The 18,095-nt window shown below is 47.5% G+C and overlaps 1 protein-coding gene across 1 annotated transcript in view; it reads right to left on the bottom strand.

Moving 5' to 3' along the window:
• The window catches only part of pask (PAS domain containing serine/threonine kinase), a 70,681-nt gene extending 68,682 nt beyond the window's left edge, over positions 1-1,999 (bottom strand). Inside the window, exon 1 of the mRNA XM_073040601.1 lies at positions 1,887-1,999. The gene's annotated coding sequence lies outside the window, so the exon portion shown is untranslated. The remainder of the gene's footprint in view (positions 1-1,886) is intronic.
• Positions 2,000-18,095: the final 16,096 nt, after the last annotated feature.

Below are 18,095 nucleotides of genomic sequence, written 5' to 3'. Positions count from 1 at the left end.
CAGTAAGGATCAACTTCAGTGACTAGTCTGTGATTAGTCTACTGTGTGATCAGGCAGGGAATGGGCAAGTCACGGTTGGGAATGACCATCCTGCTGTAAGACATTGATCCACTAACTGTTACAGGATAGGAGTTCACTGTGACAAGCGGCCTAACAGCTAAGACAACAGTCAGGGCAGAGATTGAAAAGTAACCCTGGCATTTCTCTACATCCTGCCTTGTTTGGGTTAACCTTCTTGCTATCTTTGCTCTTGCCCTCTGCTTTCCCTTCACAACCCTTCCAAGCTCTCCTGCTCCAAGGTAAAACCTCCATATGCTGATGCTCAGTACAATTTTTCAGTATCGAGATCTCTGCCTGGGCACGTCACAAGGTGGATGTTGCCTCCAGCAGCTCCATAGAGCAGTAAATCAGGAGATGGCCTGGTTAACGCAGATTCTATTCTTCATCCCCTATCCTTGCAGCAGGCCCATCTCCCCTCCTTCTTCTCAATTCCATCATCTGTCCTACTCTAGCTTTTTCCCGTTGAGCCATTAGCCTCATCAGTCCCCAAAGCTAAGCTTCCCTCAGGATCAGGCTAGGCTGGACTGATGGCAGAAAACTTCGGCCAGCACAAACACATTCAGCATACCCTGCACAAATGGCTCCAATGCTGTCAATTCAGAGGGAATGTGAAAGATTGTTCTCTAATCTAGTTGCCCGCTGAAATTCATGTTTTTTTGTGTGATAAAGACGTGTCATTACCCCATACCCACTACACAATAACACGCAGGTCATTATTTCAAAATAGGCTCCACAACAGATTCAATATCAGTTCAAATCATTTTCAAGCAAGGTTTATCAACACCTGACAATTCTCTCAGTCTTTCTTGCTACAATACTGTGCCTCAGCTCCAACAAGCTTCTTACTCAAATGGAACTCATTCAGAGGACTAATGAAAAACTGTTTAACCCATGTCACATCCACTGGAGATTCATCCCAACCTCGGAAACTGAGCTGTAGCACGCGAATAACACCTGCATTTGCAGCCATCATCAATTCACTCACAGAACCATACAAGACAATGGGTCTTGTCCTCTACCCACCTGTTTGTTGTACAACACTGCCATCTGAAAATAAAGTTCATGAGGACCCTGGATCACACAACACTTTCCATATCTCATGTTGAAGATGAAATTTACTAACACCATCAGTGAACCAACACAACCATAAGTTTTATTAAGGTAAAAATTCTGAAGATCAAGACACCAAACCTGGAACAAGGCCAATCAGCAGTGATTCCAGAATTTCTATAGACTCTTTGGACTTGGAAGAGAATCAAACCCTCCTTAAAAAATGATCCGAGGGAATATCTAGCATATAACCATTCAAAATGAAAGAGTAGGCGACAGCGAGAGCTGGGTCAACGCTTCAAGAGGACACAAAAGCCCAAAGTAAAAAAGCAGAAGTACATCATCTCACAAACAACCCATTAACCTTCCTTTCAAGCATATCCTGTTCCCCTCTGATACAAGCTTCAGGTTCCGCGTAGCCTCATAGGCCAACTTCGAGTCTATGGAAACCGAAGAGCAAGCAAGTCGTCCCCGACCCTAAGGAGGAGTGCCAGACGATCCAGGTTGGGGTGGGCACTCTAGCTACCGCCTTGGAGTCGGAGAGGGGCAAGGGGCACTCGGGGCATTGGGCAACACGGCTCAGTGGCCAGTGGGGGTGCACAAGATGAACGTTGGACACAGACGAGCCAACAGCCAGCCCAGGCAAGTCAAGATAGATGTCCGACCCAGGGCGGCGAGTTATAGTTCAGGTTCTTTTATAGGATCAGCCCCAGGGCAACACACAAATAACCAGACGGCCGGCACTGCCCTTTGCTCAGCTTGCATCGCTAACCTACCTGCCGTTATTTCCCTTCACTCCCAAAACCGCCATAACCCACTCAAGTCCCGCGCTTCGCCGCCAATTCCCCCTTAAACCATTGGCTCCTCGCTACGACTGACTGCCTTCTTCACCAATGGGGCACAGAGACTGGGGAGAGCGCCGCGGTCAGCAAATAAATAGCTTTTGAGGGCGGGACTTCCGGTAAGGGCCGTTCGCTCAGAGACGAACGCGTGGTCCCTGTAACCATGGGCACGGGGAAGGCGGGGGCAAGCGAGGTCAAAAGGTTATCGGATCTGGTAGTGTATGATGTCTCTGTTGCGAATTTATCTTTCTTCGTTTTTACGGGTAAATATTGAATTATCACAAACACTTGAGTTTCCCAAATTACACGTTTCTCCTCGAACTTCGGCAATGTTCCACAAAAACATAAGACGTTCTGCAGATGCTGGAAATCCAAAGCAACACACACAAAATGTTGCAGGAGCTAGTAAGTCAGGCAGCATCTGTGGAAACTGGAGCGGTACTAACATTCTTGCAGGGAAGTTTGCTAGTGCTTCTTGGGGGGGTTTAAACTAAATTTGCAGGGGGCGGGGATCCAGAATGTGAGAGAGGATAGCGAGAGGAAGAATAAAGGACAGATGGGGACTACACGGTTCCGGAATATTAAGTGTGTAGTAGAGGAAGGTGGGGCGGAACAAGTGATAAGGAGGACTCATGTACAGAGGGATGGTCTGACGGAACATGGAGTTATATGTGTTGAAAGAATAAGTAAATTTAGGAAGGACAACAAAATTCTAGGGGCGTATAGCCCGATGGGGGTTCGGGGAGCTGGGTTAAGCACAATAGGCAGCGATTCAAACAGAGAGAGGAGAAATGGGTTAAAAATTCTATATCTGAATGCACGAAGTGTCAGAAATAAGGCGGATGAGCTTGAAGCCCAGGTGCGAATGGGTAACTATGATGTTGTTGGGATAACGGAGACATGGCTGCAGGGAGATCAGACCTGGGCAATGAATGTACAAGGGTATACGTGCTATCGTAGGGACAGAAATGTGGGCAGAGGGGGTGGGGTGGCCCTGTTGGTGAGGAATGAGATTCAGTCCTTTGCAAGGGGGGACATAGGGTCAGGAGAAGTAGAGTCTGTGTGGATAGAACTGTGAACAGTAAGGGCAAAAAGACCCAAATGGGTGATGTCTACAGGCCACCAAACAGTAGCATGGATATTGGGTGTAAGTTGAATAGGGAGTTAACATTGGCATGTGGCAAAGGTAATGTCGCAGTAGTTATGGGGGATTTCAACATGCGGGTGAACTGGGAGAATCAGGTTGGTGCTGGACCACAGGATAGGGAGTTTGTAGAGTGCCTACGGGATGCATTCTTGGAACAGCTTGTACGAGAGCCGACCAGGGACAAGACTATTCTGGATTTAGTGTTATGTAATGAACAGGATTTGATAAGCGATCTCGCAGTAAAGGAGCCATTCGGAGGTAGTGATCACAATATGATAAGCTTTTATCTGCAATTTGAGAAGGATAAGGGCAGCTCGGAGGTGTCAGTGTTGCAGATGAACAGGGGAAACTATGGAGCCATGAGGGAGGAGCTGGCCAAAGTTGACTGGACAGATAGCCTAGCAGAAAAGACAGTGGAACAGCAATGGCAGGTATTCTTGGGAATAATGCACAAGGTGCAAAATCAGTTCATCCCCCAGAGAAGGAAGGATTCAAAGGGGGGAAAGGGGCCACAGTGGTTGACAAAGGAAGTCAGAGATTGCATAGCATTAAAAAAAAAGGAAATATGACAGAGCTAAGGTGAGTGGGAGGACAGATGATTGGGAAGTTTTTAAGGAACAACAGAACTTAACTAAAAAGATAATACGGGGAGAAAAAATGAGGTACGAATGCAAGCTAGCCAGGAATATAAAGGAAGATAGCAAAAGCTTTTTTAGGTATGTGAAGAGAAAGAAGATAGTTAAGAACAATGTTGGGCCCTTGAAGAATGAATTGGGTGAAATTGTTATGGGAAACAGAGAAATGGCAGAAGAATTTAATGAGTACTTTAGATCTGTTTTCACTAAGGAAGACACAAGCAATCTCCCAGATGTATGGATGGGCCAAGGACATAGGGTAACAGAGGAAATAAAACAGGTTGACATTCGGAAGGAAACGGTGATGAGAAGACTGATGGGACTGAAGGCTGACAAATCCCCAGGTTCAGATGGTCTGCACCCTAGGGTACTAAAGGAGGTGACCCTGGAAATTGCAGATGCATTGGTAATCATTTTCCAATGTTCCTTAGATTCAGGATCAGTTCCTGAGGATTGGAGAATGGCTAATGTTATCCCACTTTTTAAGAAAGGAGGGAGGGAGAAAACAGAGAACTATCGACCTGTCAGCCTGACATCGGTGGTGGGAAAGATGCTAGAGTCCATTATTAAGGATGAAATAGTGGCATATCTAGATAGCAGTGATAGGATTGGGCCGAGCCAGCATGGATTTACCAAGGGTAAATCATGCTTGACTAATCTGTTGGAGTTTTTCGAGGATTTAACCAGGAAGTTAGACGGGGGAGGTCCAGTGGATGTAGTGTACCTCGATTTTCAGAAGGCATTTGATAATGTCCCACATAGGAGATTGGTGGGTAAAATCAAAGCTCAGGGCATCGGGGGGAAGGCATTGACATGGATAGAAAACTGGTTGGCAGATAGAAAGCAAAGGGTAGCGGTGAATGGGTGTTTCTCGGAATGGCAGGTGGTGACTAGTGGGGTGCCACAGGGCTCGGTATTGGGACCACAGCTGTTTACCATTTACGTTAACGATTTGGATGAAGGCATAGAAAATAACATCAGCAAATTTGCTGATGATACTAAGCTGGGTGGCAGTGTGACATGTGATGAGGATGTTAGGAGAATTCAGGGTGACTTGGATAGGCTGGGTGAGTGGGCAGATACTTGGCAGATGGCGTTTAATGTGAATAAGTGTGAGGTTATCCACTTTGGGATAAGAACAGGAAGGCAGATTATTATCTGAACGGTGTAGAGTTGGGTAAGGGAGAAATACAAAGAGATCTCGGAGTCCTTGTTCATCAGTCACTGAAGGTGAATGAGCAAGTGCAGCAGGCAGTGAAGAAGGCTAATGGAATGTTGGCCTTTATTACAAAGGGAATTGAGTACAAGAGCAAGGAAATCCTCTTGCATTTGTACAGAGCCCTGGTGAGACCACACCTGGAGTATTGTGTACAGTTTTGGTCTCCAGGGTTAAGGAAGGACATCCTGGCTGTAGAGGAAGTGCAGCGTAGATTCACGAGGTTAATTCCTGGGATGTCTGGACTGTCTTACGCAGAGAGGTTAGAGAGACTGGGCTTGTACACGCTGGAATTAAGGAGATTGAGAGGGGATCTGATTGAAACATATGAGATTATTAAGGGATTGGAAAAGATAGAGGCAGGAAATATGTTCCAGATGCTGGGAGAGTCCAGTACCAGAGGGCATGGTTTGAGAATAAGGGGTAGGTCATTTAGGACAGAGTTAAGGAAAAACTTCTTCTCCCAGAGAGTTGTGGGGGTCTGGAATGCACTGCCTCGGAAGGTAGTGGAGGCCAATTCTCTGGATGCTTTCAAGAAGGAGCTAGATAGGTATCTTATGGATAGGGGAATCAAGGGATATGGGGACAAGGCAGGAACTGGGTATTGATAGGAATTGATCAGCCATGATCTCAAAATGGCGGTGCAGGCTCGAAGGGCTGAATGGTCTACTTCTGCACCTATTGTCTATTGTCTAAATGAACAAACAGACGATGTTTCGGGCCGAAACCCTTTTTCAGAACTGGAAAGGGATAGCTAGGAGGTGACTGGTGAACCCAGGAAAAGGTAAGGAGCCAGAGAGGAAGGAATCTGATCGGACCATGGGAGGAAAGAAAGGAGGCAGGGATATGGGGAGGTGATAGGCAGGTGGGAAGAGGAGAGGCCTGAGTGATTGGAGGGATCTTTTTTACTGGAAGTTGAAATTGATATTCATGCCATCATATTGGATGCTACCCAGGGGAAATTTAAGGTGTTGCATCGTGGCACAAGAGAAGGCCATGTCAGAATAGGAATGGGAATTAGAATTAAAATGGATTTCCACTTCAGCTGGATGAAATGGAGGTGCTCGATGAAACTCCCCTAATTTAAGATGGGTCTCACCAATGTAGAGGATGCTGCATTGGGATAACCGGATATAATAGTCGATGCCAGCAGATTTGCAGGTGAAGTCTTACATCATCTTGAAGGACTGTTTGGGGCCCTGATTGAAGGAGAATGGGCAGGTGTAGCACTTAAGCCATTTGCAGGGATAAGTGTTGGGAGGGAGATTAGTGGTGAGGGAAGAATGGACAAGGGAATCACAGGGGGAGCAATCACTAGAAAACAGAGAGTGGGGAAGGTAAAGGCATGCTCAGTGGTAGGATACCTTTGGAGATGGCAGTGGTTGCAGAGAATGATGTGTTGGCTGTGGAGGCTCATGGGTGGTAGGTAAGGGTTAAAGGGACTCTGTCACGGTTATGATGGAGTAAGTGCAGATGTCCAGGAAATGGAGGAGATGCGGGTGAGGGCAGCCTCAATGTTCAATATGATATGGCTTACTATTTCTCAACTTGACTTTATCCCCATTGTCCAATTCCTTTAATGCTTTCAACCCACAAGAACAATGCAAACTATTTTGAACATCTTCATTTGGTCTTTTACTCAACAACTATAGAGCAAGGAGAACCACAACTCTTGTGCAAAGACATTTTACTGGGCTATATTTTAGCAATCTGCTGGATTGTGGATGACTTGCTGTAACTTCAGTTCTGTGGATGTTGAGGTAGTTGGAGAAGACGATGTGGGACCTCCAGATGCTGCCACTGCTGGAGTCAGCTTTCATGAGCTCCCAACGAATGAAGGTGAGATCCTGTATGCCAACATAGAGGCAGCCGTCGATCCCGGGGGATCATGGGTTTGTGCCTCCGGTGGACTCCAGGGCACAAGCCTGGGCGGGAAGATTTGAAGAACCGGCTGTTACCCATGCAGCGGGTTCCCCCTCTCCACGTCACTGATGTAGTCCAAGGAAAGAGCAGGCGCCGATACAGCCTGGCACCAGTGTCGTTGCGGAGGCTGCCAGAGTGAAGCTGTAAACAACATCAGTCTGCTTAGGGACCCCAGCTCCAGATTTCTTCCTCAGGGTTTACTCCCGAAGCCTTTCCCATTGGTGGGTATTGCCACAAGGCAGCAGAGGTTTAAAATCAGAGTTTCTTTCTCCTAGGCAAGCTGGCGTACAGGCCTGACGAGCCCCACCTGCCCAAAGCAACTGGTTTTGAGGCGCCAGTTGTCTGCCTTTGCCCCTTTGTCAGTAGAAACAGTTCTGCCTTGTAGCTAAGCCATATGTGAAGGCCAAGAGTTGGAGTTGGTTGACAGAGGCTATTAGAGTCACACACGATTTGGAGCACTTTATAGGTAGTGGAAGCTTATCCCCAACTACCATGCCTTATATCTGTCCCATATCATAGACTAATATAGCATGTTTTGTCCAAATCAGTATGCTGACCACAGTACCCACCAGCCTAGTCTCATTAGTCTGTTTGGTCCATATCCCTCTAAATTCCTCCTATCTATGGACTTAACAAAATGTCTTTTAAATGTTATTAATAGAAGAATGAGCTACAATAACTAATTTTCAAAATAAATCAAAATGCTGGAAATAGTCAGCAATTCAGGCCACATTACGGGAAGAGAAACAGAGCTCTAGAATGTGCTTGATAAGGTGGGAAGTAATGGCACAAATTTTAATTGGACAATGGACTGTCTCTCTAATGGTAAATAACAACATCCAAATTAATCAATTTCTACATAAGACTAAACTGAAAATACCAGAAATTCTGTACCAGACGTCTGGCGTTTTTCTGTGTAAACACCACCTGTGTTGGAACTCTCAAGCAAACTTAGAACTCATAAGCTCATAGTCAATATATTACTTGGATTTTATCAATTCTCTTCCAACAATAATGAGGTGCAGCAGCGGATGACAAATTTACTGTTGTTTCTCAGCACTTACAAGGTTCATCAGGATTTTGTTTGCTGAAGCTGGCTGGCACAGCTAAAAATTCAATCAGTTCCTTGGACAGGAATGGTTGCAAAGAGCAAAATTAAGTATTAATTAATTTACATTATTTTCTATTGTGTTTAATTAAATGGTTTTAATTTATTTTTTATTTTTCTTTATTTTCAGTTGCTCACAGATGGCTTTACATGTTTCTGAATCCCATTCTATTATGCAGCTCTTGTCATTCTATCCACCCATAATGCCATGTATCATCAGATACAAGCTCTTCACCTCCCTTTGCAAAAACACCAACTCATTACATGAAAACTGTTGTGGTCTTTAGTTGCATTTTACCTTTTGCTGCTTTCAGGGCTGCAACAAAAGACAGTTTTTCCTCCCTATCAAGATCTAAATCAAACTTAACAGCCCTTGAATTCCAATACTCTTCAACATTTTTTGTCCCTATTATTTTCCTCTTTTCCCCATTTACACTGCCTAGCATATTTAGAGTATACTTTTTATTTTATTTTCTCTGATCCTGAATGCTCAGTCCTCACAGGTGCCTCATTTTCATTCACTTTCTTCCATATTTTAATGAATTCTGAAACTAAGTTGTGAGGATAATGGGGTTGCCAGAGTAGCGGATTTTTAACTTTCCTGATGTAGACTGGGACTGCCGTACTGCTGAGGGTTTAGATAGGCTGGAGTGCATTCCTCAGACAATGTATAGAAGGCCCTACTTGGGAGAGGACAGAGCTTGACTAACCCTTGGGAAATAGGGCAGAACAAGTGACTGCAGTGTCAGTAGGGGAGCACTTTGGGATTAGTGACCACAGTTAAAGTTAGTTATGGAAAGGGATAAATCTTGTCCACAAGTTAAAGTTCTAAATTGGAGCAAGGCAAATGTTAACAGTAATTTGCAAATGATAGTAGGAGTAAGTTATTTATGGGCAAAGGGATGTCTGGCAAGTGAGAGACTTCTAAAAGTGAGATAAGGATTTGAGATCTTGTTCGTGTTAGAGTGAAGGGCAAGTCTGACAGGACTAGGGAACCTTGGATGATGAGGGATGTTGAAATTCTGGTCAGGAAAAAGAAGGAGCCATGGGTCAGCTACAGTTAGCTAGGGTCAAGTGAATCCCCAGAGGAGTGAAAGGGATGCAAGAGAAAACTTAAGAAGGAAGTCTGAGGGGCAAAAGGGGCATGGAATAGTTTTGACAGGGAAGACGAAGGAGAATCTGAAGAGATTCTATTAGTATATTAAGTTTAAAAAAAGAATAAATAAAGAATGAATAGGGTCCCTCAAAGGCCAAAGTGGACATCTTTGTGTGGAGTCACAGGAGATTTGTGAGGTCCTCCATGAATATCTCTGTTCTTTCCTCAGTTATTATCATGGAAAAGGACATGAAAACTTCCAAACTTGAGATTGTTAATGAGGATTTCTTGGGAATAGTCCACATTACAGCAGAGGAAGTGCTGGATATCTTAAAACAGTATGTAGGAAGATAAATCTCTGCATGCAAAAACACTGGGAAGTTAGAAAAGAAACTGCAGAAGCTCTGGCGACTATGATCTATAGTGGCAGCAGAAGTGCTGGAAGACTGGATGGGAGTTAATGTTGTGTTGAAAGTAAAACCATTGGAGTCTTCCTTGTCTGTCACTAGTCAGGGGCTGGAAGACTGGAAGGTGGTAAATATTGTGCCTTTACTTAAGAAGGGCTGCAAAGAAAAACCTGGGAGTTCTTGACCAATAAGCCTGGCATCTGTGGTAGGTAAGCTAGGGGAGAGGATTCTGAAGGATAAGATATATACACATCTGGAAAGGCTGGCTGATCGGGGATACTCATCACAGCTTTGTATGTGGTGATCATGTCTCATGAACTTGATTTGAGTTTTTTTTGAAAAAGTAATTGATAAGGACAATGAAGAATGAGGGGTAGATGTAGTCTATATGGACTTGAGTAAGACTTGAGCATGGGATCGCGGGATAACCAACTGATTGGTCACACAGTTGACTATAGCTAGGAGAGATAGGATGATGGTAAAAGGTTGTTTTTCATACTGGAGGCCTTTGACTACTTGTGTACCCCAGCGGTCAGTGCTTGTCATCTATATCAATGATTTGGATGAGAATGCACTAGGTGTGATTAATAAGTTTACAATTGAGATTAAAATAGGTGGTGTTGTAAATAGTGAAGATGGTTATCAAGATTTTGATCAGCTGGGCAAGTGGAATGGAATGGCAAATAGAGTTTAATCAGGTAAATATGAGGTGTTGCATTCTGTGAAGACAAATCTGGGTAGGACTTCAATCACAAACAAGAGAAAATCTGCAGATGCTGGAAATCCAAGCAATACACAGAAAATGCTGGAGGAACTCTGCAGTATCTATGGAGAAGAGTACAGTCGACATTTCGGGCCGAGACCCTTCAGCAGACTGGACGGTGATTAGGTTAGGGTTAATCGAGGTTGCCACGGGTGGCTCGATGGGCTGGAAGGACCTCCTCAGCTATGTATCACTGAATAAGTAAATAGGCTGGGGCTTTATTCATTGAAACTTAGGAGGATGAGGATGACAAAATCCCACAATTAACACAACCATACTTCCTCCAACTCTGACTTATTTAACAAACTCCATCCCATTCTCTCAGTTGCTCTGCCTCTGACACATTTGCTCCAATGATGACACTTTCCTCTCAGGTAACTCTGCAATGGCTTTGTTGTTTGAACAGTGGTTTCACCTCTACCCTAATTCACAGAACCCTTGACTGTAGTTCATGTACTTCCTGCAGCGCAGCTCTCAATTCCTCCTCCTAAACAGAGCTCTCCTGGTCTTCACCTTCCACCCCAAAGCCTTTGCATTCATCCTTCACAATTTACAGTAAATCCAAGAAGATTCCACCACCAGGCATAACTTTTGTTTTTCTACCCCATCAGGGTGCTCAAGAGACCATTGCCTTCCCCTTTCAGGATTTGAAGAGATTGCATCTCACAGACCCAGGTAAAGGGAATGGTCTCTTCAATAAGTGTAGCACTTTTCCATGCAGCCACAGGAGACACAACTCCTGTCATTTCACTACTACCCTTCCCACTATACAGTGATCCAAAGAGTCCTGTCTAGTTTACAGAGTTGCAATCTCGCTGGCTCGCCATTCAACCTTGGATCACCTGGACAATAACAATACCTACGTCAGGCTGAAGTTTAGTAATTATATCTCAGTGTTCAAGACCCATCATATTGATGCACCATCAATACCTCTCGGAGATGTGAGTCAAGGTAGGCTTTTATTAGCTGGAAGAAAGCACCGTCAGCAGCAAGAGACCATCACACAACATCCTGGAGACTGAGAGAGGAGCAGTGCCTCCAATCGCCTTTATACAGGGGTCTGTGGGAGGAGCCACAGGAACAGTCAGCCGGGGGGAGGGGGGGAGCGTGTCCAGACAGGGATATGTAGTTCACATTCACCCCCCCCCTTTGTTTTAAAAGAGAGTCCCCATGGGGCGAAGTTTCTTACAAGTATATTTACGGGTTAAGTCTATTAGGTGGTCAAATCTGTCGCTGCGTTCTACGTAGCACCGGTAGTGATTGCACAGGTGCCGGTGGTGATTGCACAGGTGCCGGTGGTGATTGCACTGGAGACAGTGGTTGTGCTGGTTCCGGCCTGACTTGAGGTGTCAGCCCATTAGGCGTCAGTGATTCCTCATGCGTGTGCGAGGCGCCCGGTATGGGAGCGTCGTGAGGAGTCTGTGTAGGGCTTGGTGTGCGCAGTGTCAGGTGGGTATACACCTCGGTGAGTACAGGGTTCATAGTTACTGTGGAGTGTTCGGGGTAGTGGTCTGCTGCTCCTGCGGGCGCCAGATCTCGGTCGGAGACCGTGTCCTCCCGCCCATCAGGTAAGACCACGTAGGCATACTGGGGGTTCGCATGAAGTAGGTGAACCCTCTCGACCATCGGGAAGTATTTATTGCTCCTCGCATGTTTCCAGAGCAGCACTGGCCCTGGGGATGTCAGCCAAGCTGGTAGGGTGGTCCCAGTGGCAGACTTCCTGGGAAAAGAAAAGAGGTGCTTATGAGGGGTGGCATTACATAACAGGGAGCGGATGGAGTGGAGTGCCTCAGGGAGGACCTCCTGCCATCGAGAGACCGGCAACCCCTTTGACTTAAGATAGATAGATAGATACTTTATTCATCCCCATGGGGAAATTCAACTTTTTTTCCAATGTCCCATACACTTGTTGTAGCAAAACTAATTACATACAATACTTAACTCAGTAAAAAAAAATATGATATGCATCTAAATCACTATCTCAAAAAGCATTAATAATAGCTTTTAAAAAGTTCTTAAGTCCTGGCGGTAGAATTGTAAAGCCTAATGGCATTGGGGAGTATTGACCTCTTCATCCTGTCTGAGGAGCATTGCATCGATAGTAACCTGTCGCTGAAACTGCTTCTCTGTCTCTGGATGGTGCTATGTAGAGGATGTTCAGAGTTATCCATAATTGACCGTAGCCTACTCAGCGCCCTTCGCTCAGCTACCGATGTTAAACTCTCCAGTACTTTGCCCACGACAGAGCCCGCCTTCCTTACCAGCTTATTAAGACGTGAGGCGTCCCTCTTCTTAATACTTCCTCCCCAACACGCCACCACAAAGAAGAGGGCGCTCTCCACAACTGACCTATAGAACATCTTCAGCATCTCACTACAGACATTGAATGACGCCAACCTTCTTAGGAAGTACAGTCGACTCTGTGCCTTTCTGCACAAGGCATCTGTGTTGGCAGTCCAGTCTAGCTTCTCGTCTAACTGTACTCCCAGATACTTGTAGGTCTTAACCTGCTCCACACATTCTCCATTAATGATCACTGGCTCCATATGAGGCCTAGATCTCCTAAAGTCCACCACCATCTCCTTGGTCTTGGTGATATTGAGACGCAGGTAGTTTGAGTTGCACCATATCACAAAGTCCTGTATCAGTTTCCTATACTCCTCCTCCTGTCCATTCCTGACACACCCCACTATGGCCGTGTCATCAGCGAACTTCTGCACATGGCAGGACTCCGAGTTATATTGGAAGTCTGATGTGTACAGGGTGAACAGGACCGGAGAGAGTACGGTTCCCTGCGGCGCCCCTGTGCTGCTTACCACCGTGTCAGACCTACAGTCTCCCAACCGCACATACTGAGGTCTATCTGTCAAGTAGTCCACTATCCAATCCACCATGTGAGAGTCTACTCCCATCTCCGTTAGTTTGTGCCTTAAGATCTTGGGCTGGATGGTGTTAAAGGCACTAGAGAAGTCAAGGAATGTAATCCTCACAGCACAACTGACCCCATCTAGGTGAGAGAGTGATTTGTGCAGCAAATACGTGATAGCATCCTCCACTCCCACCTTCTCCTTATACGCAAACTGAAGAGGATCCTGGGCGTGCCTGGTTTGTGGCCTCAGATTCTGTATTATCAGCCGCTCCATGGTCTTCATCACGTGCGACGTCAAGGCAACAGGTCTGAAGTCATTCAACTCCTTTGGTTGTGGTTTCTTCGGTACCGGGACAATACAGGATGTTTTCCACTGTCTGGGTACTCTTCTCTGCTCCAGGCTCATGTTGAAGATGTGCTGTAGTGGTTCTCCCAGCTCAGTCGCACAGGCCCTCAGTAATCGTGGGGAAACTCCATCCGGTCCAGCCGCCTTGCTGGTACAGATCTTCCTCAGTTGACCTTCCACCTGTGCAGTCGTAATCCTGGGCGTGGGCAAGGTCTCCTGTGAGTGGCTATTTTCCTGTGAGTGAAGTAAGCCTGGTGTGGATGAGATTGAGCTGTCGAACCTGTTGAAGAAGTTGTTCAGCTGGTTCGCTTTCTCCACAAAAGTGGGCTAAAAGTGTGGCCTTCCACACTGTGGCATTCTCCCTCTCCACCTGTCCATTTCCCCGGGGATTGTAGCTCGTGGTCCTACTAGTAGCAATGCCCCTAGCCAGCAGGTACTGGCGCAGCTCGTCACTCATAAAGGAGGACCCTCTATCACTGTGGATATAGCAGGGATATCCAAACAGAGTGAAGAGCTGGTGCAGGGCTTTTATGACGGACGTGGCAGTGGTGTCGGGGCAGGGGGTGGCAAAGGGGAACCGTGAGTACTCGTCGATAATGTTGAGAAAGTAGACATTGCGGTCGGTGGAGGGAAGGGGGCCCTTAAAGTCAACACTCAGTCGCTCAAAAGGGCGGGTGGCCTTGATAAGTTGCGCCTTTTCAGGATGGTAGAAGTGCGGTTTGCACTCAGCGCAGACTTGGCAGTCCCTGGTCATCGTCCTGATGTCCTCAAGGGAGTAAGGCAGGTTCCGGGCTTTCATGAAATGGTAAAATCGGGTGACCCCCCAGGTGGCAAAGATCTGCATGGAGGTTGTATAGCTGGTCGAGCTGCGCGCTGGCACACACTCCCCGGGATAGGGCATCAGGGGGCTCATTGAGCCATCCAGGCTGGTACAGGATATCATAGTTGTAGGTGGAGAGTTCTATTCTCCACCGCAAAATTTTATCATTTTTGATTTTGCCCTGTTGTTGGTTGCTGAACATGAACGCAACTGAGCGCTGGTTGGTCAGCAAGGTGAACCAGTGCCTCCAGTGCCTAATAGCTTCCACTATGGCCTGGGCTTATTTCTCCACCGTGGAGTGCCGAATTTCAGGGCCTTGAAAGGTACGAGAGAAGAATGCTACTGGCCTGCCTGCCTGATTGAGGGTAGCAGCCAGCGCAAAGTCAGAGGTGTCACTCTCTACTTGGAAGGGAATGGTCTCGTCCACCGCATGCATCGTTGCTTTGGCAATGTCCCCTTTAATGCGGCTGAAGGCCGCGCGGGCCTCGGCTGAGAGGGGAAATGTGGTGGACTTGACCAGGGGGGCAGGACTTGTCTGCGTAATGAGGGACCCATTGGGCGTAATAGGAAAAGAAGCCCAGGCACCGTCTGAGGGCTCTGAGGGTGGTGGGAAAAGGGAGTTCTAACAGGGGGTGCATACGGTCGGGATCAGGGCCAATGACCCCGTTCTCCACGACATACCCAAGGATAGCGAGTCGGGTGGTTCCAAACACACACTTGTCCCTGTTATAGGTAAGGTTCAGAGCTTTGGCCACTTGGAAAAATCGTTGGAGGTTTGTGTTGTGATCCGGCCAGTCGTGACCGCAGATGGTGATGTTATCCAGATATGGAAATATGGCCTTTAGCTGGCACTGGTCCACCATCCGGTCCATTTCCCTCTGGAAGACAGAGACACCATTCGTGACACCGAAGGGGATGCACAGGAAGTGATAGAGCCTGCTGCCCGCCTCGAAGGCGGTGTAGGGGCGGTCCTCCGGGCGGATGGGGAGCTGGTGGTAAGCGGATTTCAGATCTATGGTCGAGTACACCTTGTACTGAGCTATCTGGTTGACCATATCCGCGATGCGGGGTAGGGGGTACGCGTCAAGCTGCGTGAACCTATTGATGGTCTGACTATAGTCCACAACCATCCTATTTTTCTGCCCGATCTGAACAACAACCACCTGGGCCCTCCAAGGACTTGTGCTTGGCTCAATGATCCCCTCCCTGAGCAGCCGCTGCACCTCCGACTGAAATGAAGGCCCTGTCCCCCGAGCTGTACCTCCTGCTTTTAGTTGCCACAGGTTTACAGTCGGGGGTCAGGTTGGCGAACAGCGGTGGGGGAGGGATCTTGAGGGTGGAGAGGCTGCAAGTGGTGTCAGTAGCGCAGCTGTCGGCATGGTGCTGGGTGGGATGTGTGGGTCGGTGTGTGTGTGTGGTCAGTAGCGAGGTATTTGACGAAGTCCCATAAAAATGAGGATTCCTGACAGTGAGTGGTGGGAGGGGCCCATCATATGCCATAGTCACACTTTTTAGGTGGCTCTGGAGGTCCAGCCCCAATAGCACAGGCACACACAGTTGAGGCATGACCAGTAGCGCAAAGTCCCGATATTCTGTGCCCTGCACCACCAATGTCGCTACACAAACCCCCCGGATGTCTGTGGAATGCGACCCAGAAGCCATGGTGACCCTCTGGGTTAACGGCTGTGTCACGAGTCTGCAGCGTTGCACCGTGTCTGGGTGAATAAAACTCTCAGTGCTGCCCATGTCAAACAGGCAGCTAGTCCTGTGCCACTCCACCAGGATGTCCATCATTGACCTTGCAAGCTGGTGTGGGTTTGGTTGAGGGTTATGGAGGCCAGAGTTGAATCGCTGTCTTGATGCCCGGTAAGCACCCGTGGGTTGGAGGCGGGGTGAGGTGGCGCCAACAAAGATGGCCGCCCCCATGCCTCACACGAGGCGGGCAGGCAAGATGGCGGCCCCATGCCTCGCACGCGGCGCTGCTCAACCCCGCTCGTGGTTTAGACTTACGGACCTTGGCGAAATGGCCCTTCTTTCCGCAGCTGGAGCAGATAGCTTCTCGGGCTGGGCGGCGTTATCGGGGGTGCTTTTCGAGTCCGCAAAAGTAACACTGCGTGGACTTGCGACTGGCAGCAGCTGAGTTCAATTGGCCGGGTGGCGGGGTCTGCAGTGTCCACAGGGCCAGTGGGAGATCGCGCGGCTGGACAGCGTCAGCGTTGTGCAGAGCAGCCTCCAGCGTGTCGGCCAGCTCGATTGCCGACTGTAAGGTAAGATCGGTGTTTTCCAGCAGCCGCTGGCGCACGTACACTGACCTGATCCCCGTAACAAAGGTGTCTCGTACCAGGAGCTCTGCATGCTGTTCCGCCGTCAGTCCCCTGCAGTCGCAGGCCCGCATGAGTGTCTGTAGGGCTCGGACAAACTCAGTGCTCGACTCTCCGGCCCGCTGCCGCCGCGTCGCTAAGCGATGTCTTGCGTAGACGGTGTTCACCGGCCGCAGGTACTGTCTTTTGAGGGCGTCCAGTGTCCCTTGGTAGGTTGGCAGGTCCCTGATAAGGGAGTATACCTTCGGACTGACTTTGGAGAGGAGGATTTTGTGCATGATAGCAGGCTCAGTCACGGGAATCTCTTCCAAGTATGATTGGAAGCATGCAAGCCAGAGTTCAAAGGCAATAGCTGCTTTTGGGGCTTGAGGATCAATGTCCAATTTTTCCGGACGTAAAATACTTTCCATGTTTTAAAATTCCAGCTTATAAAATTGATGCACCATCAATAACTCTCGGAGATGTGAGTCGAGATAGGCTTTTATTAGCTGGAAGAAAGCACCGTCAGCAGCAAGGGACCATCACACAACATCCTGGAGACTGAGAGAGGAGCAGTGCCTCCAATCGCCTTTATACAGGGGTCTGTGGGAGGAGCCACAGGAGCAGTCAGCAGAGGGGCGTGTCCAGACAGGTATATGTAGTTCACCACACATACACTCAGTACTAATCAACAAGCTCCAAAACATTGGTCTCTGAACCTCACTTTGGAATTGGATCATTGACTTCCTCATCAAGAAACCAAAATCAGTGCAGATCAGAAATGACACCTGCTCCTCACTGACAATCAACATTGGCATACCTCAAGGATGCGTGCTTAGATCACTGCTCTACTCTGTAGTTAGAAACAGCTCAAATGTCATCTGTAAATCTGCTGATGACACAACTATTGACAGATTTCAGATGGTGACGAGGAGGTACAGGTGTGAGGTTGATCTACTGGTTGAGTGGTGTTGTAGCAACAACCTTGCACTCAATGTTGGTGAAACTAAGGAATTGATTGTAGGCTTTAGGAAGGAGAAATCAAGGGAACACATACCAGGCCCCATCAAGGGATCAGCAGTGGAAAGTGGAAAGGTGAGTAGTTTCAAATTCCTGGGTGTCAAAATCTCCGTAGATCTATCTTGAATCCAGCATACTGATGCATTACAAAGAAGATATGACATTATTTGGAGTTTGTGGAGACTTGGTATGTCACCAAAGACTCTTGCAAATTTCTGCAGATGTACTATGAAGAGAATTCTGACTGGTTGCATCACCGTCTGGTATGGAGGGGGTGACTGCAAGGATCGGAAAAAGCTGCAGAAAGTTGCAAACTCAGTTAGCTCCATCACGGGCACCAACCTCCCCAGCATCGACGGCATCTTCAGAAGGTGATGCCTCACAGAGTTGGCATCCATCATTAAGGATGCCCATCACACAGGACATGCCCTCTCCTCATTGCTACCATGAAGAAAGAGGTACAGGAGCCTGAAGAAACACTTAATGATTTAGG

Source organism: Hemitrygon akajei, chromosome 3 (genome assembly GCF_048418815.1).
Source record: "Hemitrygon akajei chromosome 3, sHemAka1.3, whole genome shotgun sequence".
NCBI lineage: Eukaryota > Metazoa > Chordata > Chondrichthyes > Myliobatiformes > Dasyatidae > Hemitrygon > Hemitrygon akajei.
Note: the sequence above shows the minus strand (reverse complement) of the source record. Positions and strands in the feature narration are given on the sequence as shown.